Raw genomic sequence first — 8,516 nt, 5'->3', positions numbered from 1 at the left:
CAGTGTTACAGGTGGTTGTGAGCCTCCTCATGTGGGTGTTGCTAACCAAACTCTGGTCCTCTGCAAGAACAGTAAGGCTCTTAACTACTGAGCCATTTCTCCAGCCCTGACCGTAATGTCTTTAATTGTATTATTTGACTGATTGATTGATTGATTGATTGATTGTGTGTGTGTGTGTGTGTGTGTGTGTGTGTGTGTGTGTGTGTGTAGAGAGAGAGAGGGAGAGGGAGAGGGAGAGGGAGAGGGAGAGGAGAGGGAGAGGGAGAGGGAGAGGGAGAGGGAGAGGAGAGGAGAGGAGAGGAGAGGGAGAGGGAGAGGGAGAGGGAGAGGGAGAGGGAGAGGGAGAGAGAGAGAGAGAGAGAGAGAGAGAGAGAGAGAGAGAGAGAGAGAGAGAGAGAGACGAGAGAGAGAGAGACGAGAGAGAAAGGTGGGTTCTGGGACTTGAACTCAGATCACTAGACTTGGTAGTAAGAGTCTCTACTCTGTGAGCCATCTTGTCAACCATTCCCTTCACCCATCCACCGTTTTTGTTGCTGTTGTTTGTTTTAAGACAGGGTCTTTTGTAGCCCAGGGCCTCAAACTCACGATGTAACCAGGGATGATCTTGAACTCCTCATCCTCCTACCTGTACCTCCTGCGTGCTGGACTGCAGGTATAAACCACCAGGCTTGGCTTGAGGTAACATCTAAGGGGGGGGGGGCACGCAGGAAGCATGCAAAGCAGTGTAAGGCAGTGATCGAGCTGTGTGGTGCAATCAGTGTGGATCATGGTGAGAGTTTAGAAAGGCTGCTTGGGGCAGATTTGTCCCAAAGGGTGTCTGGTACCCAACTGACAGTCCAGATGTTGTAAAGTGAACTATGTGATGGTCTAGAGGCAGAATGGATGGAATTTGAGGCAGAATGGATGGATGGTCAGGGTTAAAAAAGGGGGGGGGGCTTGGTGAATTTTGAGTAGGGAGGAGTTTGTGTGGCAAGAGTTCAGAGTTCAGAAAGAGTGACACAAGGGGCACTAGATAAATTTATTCATTTATTTGTTTGATGTAACTCAGGCTGGCTTCAAATTCATTATGTAGCCAAGGATGATCCTCCTGCCTCTAACTCCTAAGTGCTGAGATTACAGGAGTGCCCCACCGTGCCTGGCTTACTAGGTAGATTTAGAGATCAGAGAATGTTAGATTCTGAACACTATAGTAGAGAATTTTAGAAGTTGGTTATGGTGGTGAATACCTGTAATCCCAGTACTCGGATGGCTATGGCAGGAGGCTACTGAAAGTTGGAGGGCTGTCGGGACCAGCCGACCTGTCAAACAGTACCTCAAAAGGGAAATGAGCATTAAGAAAGAGACAAGAGACAATAGAATCGGGAGGGCTCTCAGTGAATACTGCAGCAGCCCCAAATTTATTTCTCATGGCCTTTTTATAGCCAAAGTAAGCAGGGGCAAAAGACTTCCTTACCATGGTTCAAGAAACAAACACATGTAAACACCTCCTTAATTCTCAAAACATTTAGTAACCATGCCTTTGGCCAAACATCCTGTTATTCAGCCTTGAGGAGCAAAGACAAGCTTGAACTCTCTGACAAGTCAAGATGGAATCAAGCCACAAACTAGATTCACTGTGGGCTCCCACAAAGGGGTGCCTGAGTTTCATGGCGAGATCCTATCTCAAAAAGTTTTTATTTAAAAAAAAAAGGATTTTGATTTTGTTTGAGGTAAGAAACTGCAAACTAGTTTAAGCAGAGGCTTGGATTCTAAACTTACAGTGAATTACCAATAATTTTGTACATGTCACTGAGACCTTCATACAAGAATGGCTTGATTTTTAAGGATGAGAATCATCCTACTCTGTCTTCTGGATAAACTAAAGCCATTGACTCAGGCTTAATTAGGCTTTCACTCTTCTGATTGAATTTGTAGTCAGGGAAAGCTCCGTGCCCATTCTAGTACAGGAGATTAGGTGGCAGTTTGATCAGGACCAGGCCTTCTTCTGATGCTGAGAAGTAGGTAGGCAAGACCTCAAAGGGCAGAGCCTGTGCCACGTGTGGGCACCGGGGAGCTGTGATTTTGTCCCCGCGATTATGAGAACAAGCCACACACCCAAAAGCAGAGAAAGGCAAGAGCTACTGGCTCTAGAGCCCCTGCTGGCCACATGCATCCTCAGGGATACCCACTGTGGGGAAGGAAGGATGATGCTTGCTGGCAGTGGGAGCGGGGTGATGGGACAGAGATGCTAACCCATCCCCTTCTCAGCACCAAATGCACAGTAGCACCAAGCCCCTCCCTTTGCAGTGCTGGGGATTGAACTCAGGGCCATTCTGCATGCCTAATATATGTCCACCCCCACCCTCCCACCTTTTGAGTCATAAGCTCATAGGCTCCTATATCCTAGGTGACCTTGAAGTGTCTGTGAGCTTCAGACCTTCTAAGTTCTGGGACTACAGGAATGAATCAGCAGCACAGTTTATGCAGTGCTGAGGATAAAATCAGGGCTTTGTGTGTGTTCTTCAAACAATCTACCAACTGAGCTCCAACCCTAACAACCTCTGCACCCCTTTTGGGGGGATGGTCTTGCTGTGTAGCCCAGGCTAGCCTTATACTTGCAACCAAGTAGCAAGATTCCCTCCTAACCTCTCTGCTGGGGTTACAGGCATGTGCCACTTTGTCTAGCTTCCCTCTCCTTTTTTAAGGGCCTTGTTAGGTACTTAATTCAACGGAATCATGTAAGTGGGGCAGGAAGGACTGAGTTTTTTTTTAAAGGCAGGAATTGTTCTTGAGAAGAGAAGCTTTGGAAGAGAGACCAGAAGTGATCCAGGGTACATACGGAGAGTGGCAACTATGCCTGTCTCAGACATTGACAGTCATCCACTCACAAGGCAGAGTTGACTCTAGGGTGTGGCTGACAGCAGGCAGGTAGGCAAATAAGGATAAGAAGGGTGAGTCAGGCAGACTCATGGCCAAACTCTATCTCCATATGACGGACGGAATTGTTGAGCATCATAGTATTTGTTACATAGTCACTATGCAGACAAGGGCTGGGGAGAAAATGATCATCATAGTCTTACATTGGGCATGACAAGTAATACTATAAGTAATAATGGAAGTGTTTCTTTTCGTGACTCACTGCCTCTGATCTCCAGTAGGCCCTATGAGGCAGGCACCACGTTATCCTCTGTTTGAAGATGAGGACTTGGAGTCAAAGAGGGGCTAATCAACTTGCTGCAGCACAGACAGGTAGCTCGTGACACCTTCACAGCATGACTTCCCTCAGGGCAAAGAAGAAAATGTCATCTCGGTATTTATGTTTCCAAGGAGAAGAAAAAAAGCTATTCCTGAGTCCACAGCTTATTGTATGGCTATGTGGGGTTCAGTGCCTCCTGGGGAATCCTATAGCCCATTGCTTGCCTGGGACACCTATATGGACTCCTGAAGACAAGTTCAGTGAATTCAAATATTGGGCAAAGCAATTATAACAGAAAGTTATGTTTTTAAGAGTAACCCGTATACTATTGATTTTATTTTCTTTTTAGTAAGAGATCTGCATTGTCTTTTTTCTTTGGAGAGAAAGAGTCTCATGAGAGCCAGGCTGGTCTTGAACTCACTATGTATTTGAAGTTGACCTTGAACTACTCATCTATCTGCCTCTACCTCCTAAGTGCTAGGTTAGCAGGCTTGTACCACCATAACTAACTTGTATTGTCTATCATGGTTATCTGTCTATCTATCTATCTATCTATCTATCTATCTATCTATCTATCTATCATCTATCTATCTATCTATCTATCTATCTATCTATCTATCTATCATCTATCTATTTATCTTTATAATTCTAATCTTCTATCTGTCTCATCTATCTATTACCTATCTATCTTTATCTTTCTAATCTGTCTCATCTGTCTATCATTTATCTATCTCTATGGGTCTATCTATCTTCATCTATCTAATCTTCTATATATCTGTCTCATATGTCAACCTATCCTCTCTGTCTGTCTATATCTATCTATCTATCTATCTATCTATCTATCTATCTATCTATCTATCATCTATAAGTTTATTTATTGTTGGAGATTGTATCCATGGCTTTCACACATTAGGCAAGTGTTCTACTATTGAGTTGCACACCAAGCTAGCCCTGTTAAGATTTTTATGAAGTTCCATATGCCTTTTGCTGGGCAGAATGTACATTTTTCATTTTTATTTCTTGAGAAAATTTCCCCTGTAGCCCAGGCTGACCTTGAACTCCCTAGATAGCTGAGGATGACTTTAAACTCCTGATCCTGGTGCCTCTGTTTCCCAGGGGCTGGGATGACAGGCATGAGCCACTAATCTCCACTGCTGCCATGCTAGAGATGGCTCCCCGGGCTTCGTGCTTGTTAGGGAGTGCTCTACCAACTGAACCACACCCTCAGCTCATCATTCCATTTTATTCTTGAGCAAATTATCTCTGAGTTCTCCTACCCCTGAAGATCGATGTCCAATAGGAGTGACAGATGGTGTGAGACCTTGTTGTCTGCACTGTGGTGCCAAGGCTCATCCAAGAATACCTCAAGACTGGGCTGGACTAAGTGAGCACAGCACCAAACTGTTAGAAGTAGGGGGGTGTCCCTCAGATGCTTGTCTTCTGAAAGCTGTTGGAAAGAGGAAGAAAAGGTTTCCAAAATCAATATGCAATGGAAATTTCTATCATGTTCCCTCGTGGGAAACTGAATTTAGGATGAATGCATTTTGTTATGAACTTATTTTAGAATTTCTGGCCACAAACGCTTGTGGAAAAACATCTTTATCTCTGTAGCAAGTCATATTATGCTATCTTGAGTCTCAGTTGTGAGTTATTTAAACACACCCGAGGCTGAATTTGCCCTCTTTACACCAGCAATTATGTAAGTTAAGACATAAATACCCCAAAGAAGGATCTTCCCAATAGTTTATGCTTTTTTTGGCTGTGCTCTGCTTAGTTGTTGCTTGAAAAATACTTGTGAAATGGCTAGATAGTAATAAATGCATGCATAAAACATAATTTGAGAGAATTAGCTTACACATGAAGGGTAATTATTAGCAAAACAACTAGTCAATTACAGTATATTCAAATATATAAATATCCATTCTGTTCACATGTAAAAGAGGAAAAATGAATGTCCTTTGAGTTGTAATTATCAAAAAGGAAAAATAGAAAAACCATAACATAAAGAATCACATGTGTTGGGTTAATTAGTTGTCAAGCCAAAGTTTTAAGAGAATAATGTCCCAAAGTTTGAATTCTCACTTTGCTGAGGTGGGGAGTGGGATGTCTTATAACTGCTGGAGGATTTCATTTTTTATTTTATTTAATTTTTTACCTTTTTTTGTTTGTGTGTGTGTGTGTGTGCATTCTTGAAAGTATGTGGAGGTCAGAGGACATCAACCTATGAGGGTTATTTTCCCCTTCCTTACACTGTGGAAATTACCTAAAAAGTGACCAACAGGTTCAGGGACCATTGCAGAAGAGAGGTAGATGGGATGTGAGAGCTGCAGAGTGGGGAGGGGTACTGTGAAATGCGTCTTCTGCATGGCATGGATGGGGCACCCATAAATTCACAGTCGCTAAGGTTACCTGCACAAGATCTGTGGGTCCAATTAACGCAGTAGATGGCATTAATGAAAACGTGGGGCTGGAGAGATGGTTCAACAGTTAAGAGCATTGACCACTCTTCTGGAGACCCAGGTCTGAGTCCCAGCACCCACATGGTGGTTCACAACCATCTGTAACTCCAGTTCCAGGTGACCTGACTCCTTTTTCTGACCTGTTTAGGGTGCCTGGCATGAATGTGCCGCACACACATAGATGCAGGCAATACACCCATACATTAAAAACAAAACAGAAGAGGCTATGAAGGTTGGAAGTGCACATGTTGGGATTGAAGGGGAGTCTGGAAGGGGGGTTGTGAGTGGAGAGAATAAGAGACATTGCATATATTTATGAAATTGTCAAAGAATAAATAAAAGACTCAAGAGACAAAAAATAGTCAATGATGGCACACACATGTAATCTCAGGAATCAAAAGGTTGAGGGATGAATTTTAAGGCAAGCCTGATGTCTTAGTTTGTTTTCTGCTTCTGTGATAAACAGCATGACCAAAAGCAGCTTGAGGAAGAAATGAAGTATTTCAGCTTACAGTGGTAATCCATCATGAAGAGAAGTCAAGGCAGGAACTCAAGGCAGGAAACTGGAGGCAGGAACTGAAGCAGAGGCCATGGAGGAGTGCTGCTTACTGGCTTTTCCCCCAGGACTTGCTCAGCTACTTAATCTTATACAATTCAGTACTGTTTGCTTAGGGGTGACACCACCCACAGTGGGCTGGGCCCTCCTCCATCAACCATCAATCAGGAAAATGCCCCACAGATTTGCCTACAGGCCAGTCTTTTAGACAAACCCTGGATTGGCATTCTCTCCTCCTAGATGACTCCAGCTTTTGTCAAGTTGGCAAAAGAATCCAACCAGCACACCTGGTTTACATAGCGAGACACTGTCTCAAAAAACACGGGAAGAGTGACCAATGTCTTCCTTGACTTTCTCCACCGCTGAGGCTTCCTTAACTCCCAGGCATCTGACAATGACTCATGAAGGTCACCTGTGAACCTTTTTGTCCATTCCCTCTCTGACATGGTGCCAACCCTCACATCACTGGCTTTTCCTCACTGTTCCCTGTGGAAAACTTTTCTTCCTTGTTCCCATGTGCGACCATTCCTAACAGGGCGATAGTTTGGCCCCTTGTTACTAGGGATAAGCAGCTTGTGACATGACCTAGAGCTCTGGATGCCTGAGGAGTTATACTGTTGAGAAAGTCTAGGATAAGACAAGCAACGATCCTATATATCCATCTTTGAATCATCCTGTTGTTTTTGGCTCATCTGCTTACAGCCCTCCCCCCCTTTTTTTACTCCAAGACAGGGTTTCTTTCCTCTGTGTGTAGCCCTGACTGTCCTGGAACTCACTCTGTAGACCAAGCTGCCTCTGCCTCCCAAGTGCTGGGAAGAAAGGCATGTGCCACCACCGCCTGGCTCTGCTTTACATTCTTACAAATATCATTTTTAAATATTTTTGGTTTTTGGTTTATTTTTTTATTTTTATTTTTTATTTTTTGGTTTTTTTGATACAGGGTTTCTCTGTGTAGGCTGGCCTCAAACTCACAGAGATCCGCTTGCCTCTGCCTCCCGAGTGCTGGAATTAAAGGCGTGTGCTACCGCAGCCCCAGCATGGCAACTAATATTATAATACCAAGCTTGTAAGACTATTTTCCTTTTTATTGATCTGTAAAAATCCATTTATTTATCTATTTGTGTGTGTGTGTGTGTGTGTGTGTGTGTGTGTGTGCGCGCGCGCGCGCCAGGGTGCAAGTGTCAAGTTCAGAGAGCAGATTACAGGAGTCAGTTCTGTCCTCCATCATGTGGGGCCCAGGGATCCAGCTTGTGTCTCAGGCTTGGCTGCAAAAGCCTTTACCTGCTGAGCTTTCGTTGATAAAAACCATTTTACAGTTGTAGTCTATCGTGAAGGGAAGTCAAGTCGGGTTTTCTTTCCTTGATAAAATCATTCTTAGTAATAATCTCTGCCAGCATATAATAATTTGTGATCACTCATGGTTTGGTAATTAAAGTAACACAAGAAAAAAAATCCATTTCCTATAATGAGTTACAAAGGAATCCATTTCCTTATAACAAGTTACAAAATTTCCAAATTTTCCAATTCTGGAAAGTTGAGTTCTTGATTGAAATTGACCTTACAGGTGTGTGAAAGGGTGGGAAGAAACTAGAGGAAGCTTAAATGGTGGGGCGCTCAATTTTGACCCTTGAGGATTAAAAACAGATTTCCTGAGAGGAAAAAAGGGGTTGGGGTGGGGTGAAGTGAGAAGTCACAGGCTGATCGGGCACCACTTTGAAATCCTAGGACTGGTATTCTGGTATTGCAGCGTCAAGGTTTTTATTTTGTTTTGCTTAATTAAGTGAATCTTTTTTATTTGTTGTTTTCTTAGAGACAGACAGGCTCACTCTGCACCCCAGGCTAACCTGTCTAGGCTGGCCTTGAACTGTGGCAGACCTCGCCCCTCAGTCTCAGTCACTTGACTGCAGGATTTACAAGCATGGGTCGCCATGCCTCACAAGTGAATCCTTAAAAATTCGGTGTCTTATGTTAATCTGGTAAGGGTGTGTGTGTGCTTCGGGCAAACCCCCTCACTTCCCGGGTATTCCTTCTCCCGGAGTGTGTGGAGGTTTCGTGGTAAATCAAGTTATACTTTGAAGGCTGTCAGAAGGGACAACTCCCCTCTATTCTACAGTGCTTCATTCATTCCTAGGACCTTGAGTCCTTGACTAATAGGGGTGTGGTGGGATGGAGCAGGATAGGGAAGGAGTGGAGTGGGAAGGAGGGAGGAGGAACCAGAGACGGACAGGGCCAGACTGTCCTGTGTGTGTCTGAAGGCACTCCCTACACTGGGAGGCAGCCTGTGGGAACAGGTATCTGAGCCATCTGTGGCCTCACTGTGATGGGT

This window comes from Peromyscus maniculatus, chromosome 7 (assembly GCF_049852395.1).
Source record: "Peromyscus maniculatus bairdii isolate BWxNUB_F1_BW_parent chromosome 7, HU_Pman_BW_mat_3.1, whole genome shotgun sequence".
NCBI classification, from domain to species: Eukaryota; Metazoa; Chordata; class Mammalia; order Rodentia; family Cricetidae; genus Peromyscus; species Peromyscus maniculatus.
Note: the sequence above shows the minus strand (reverse complement) of the source record.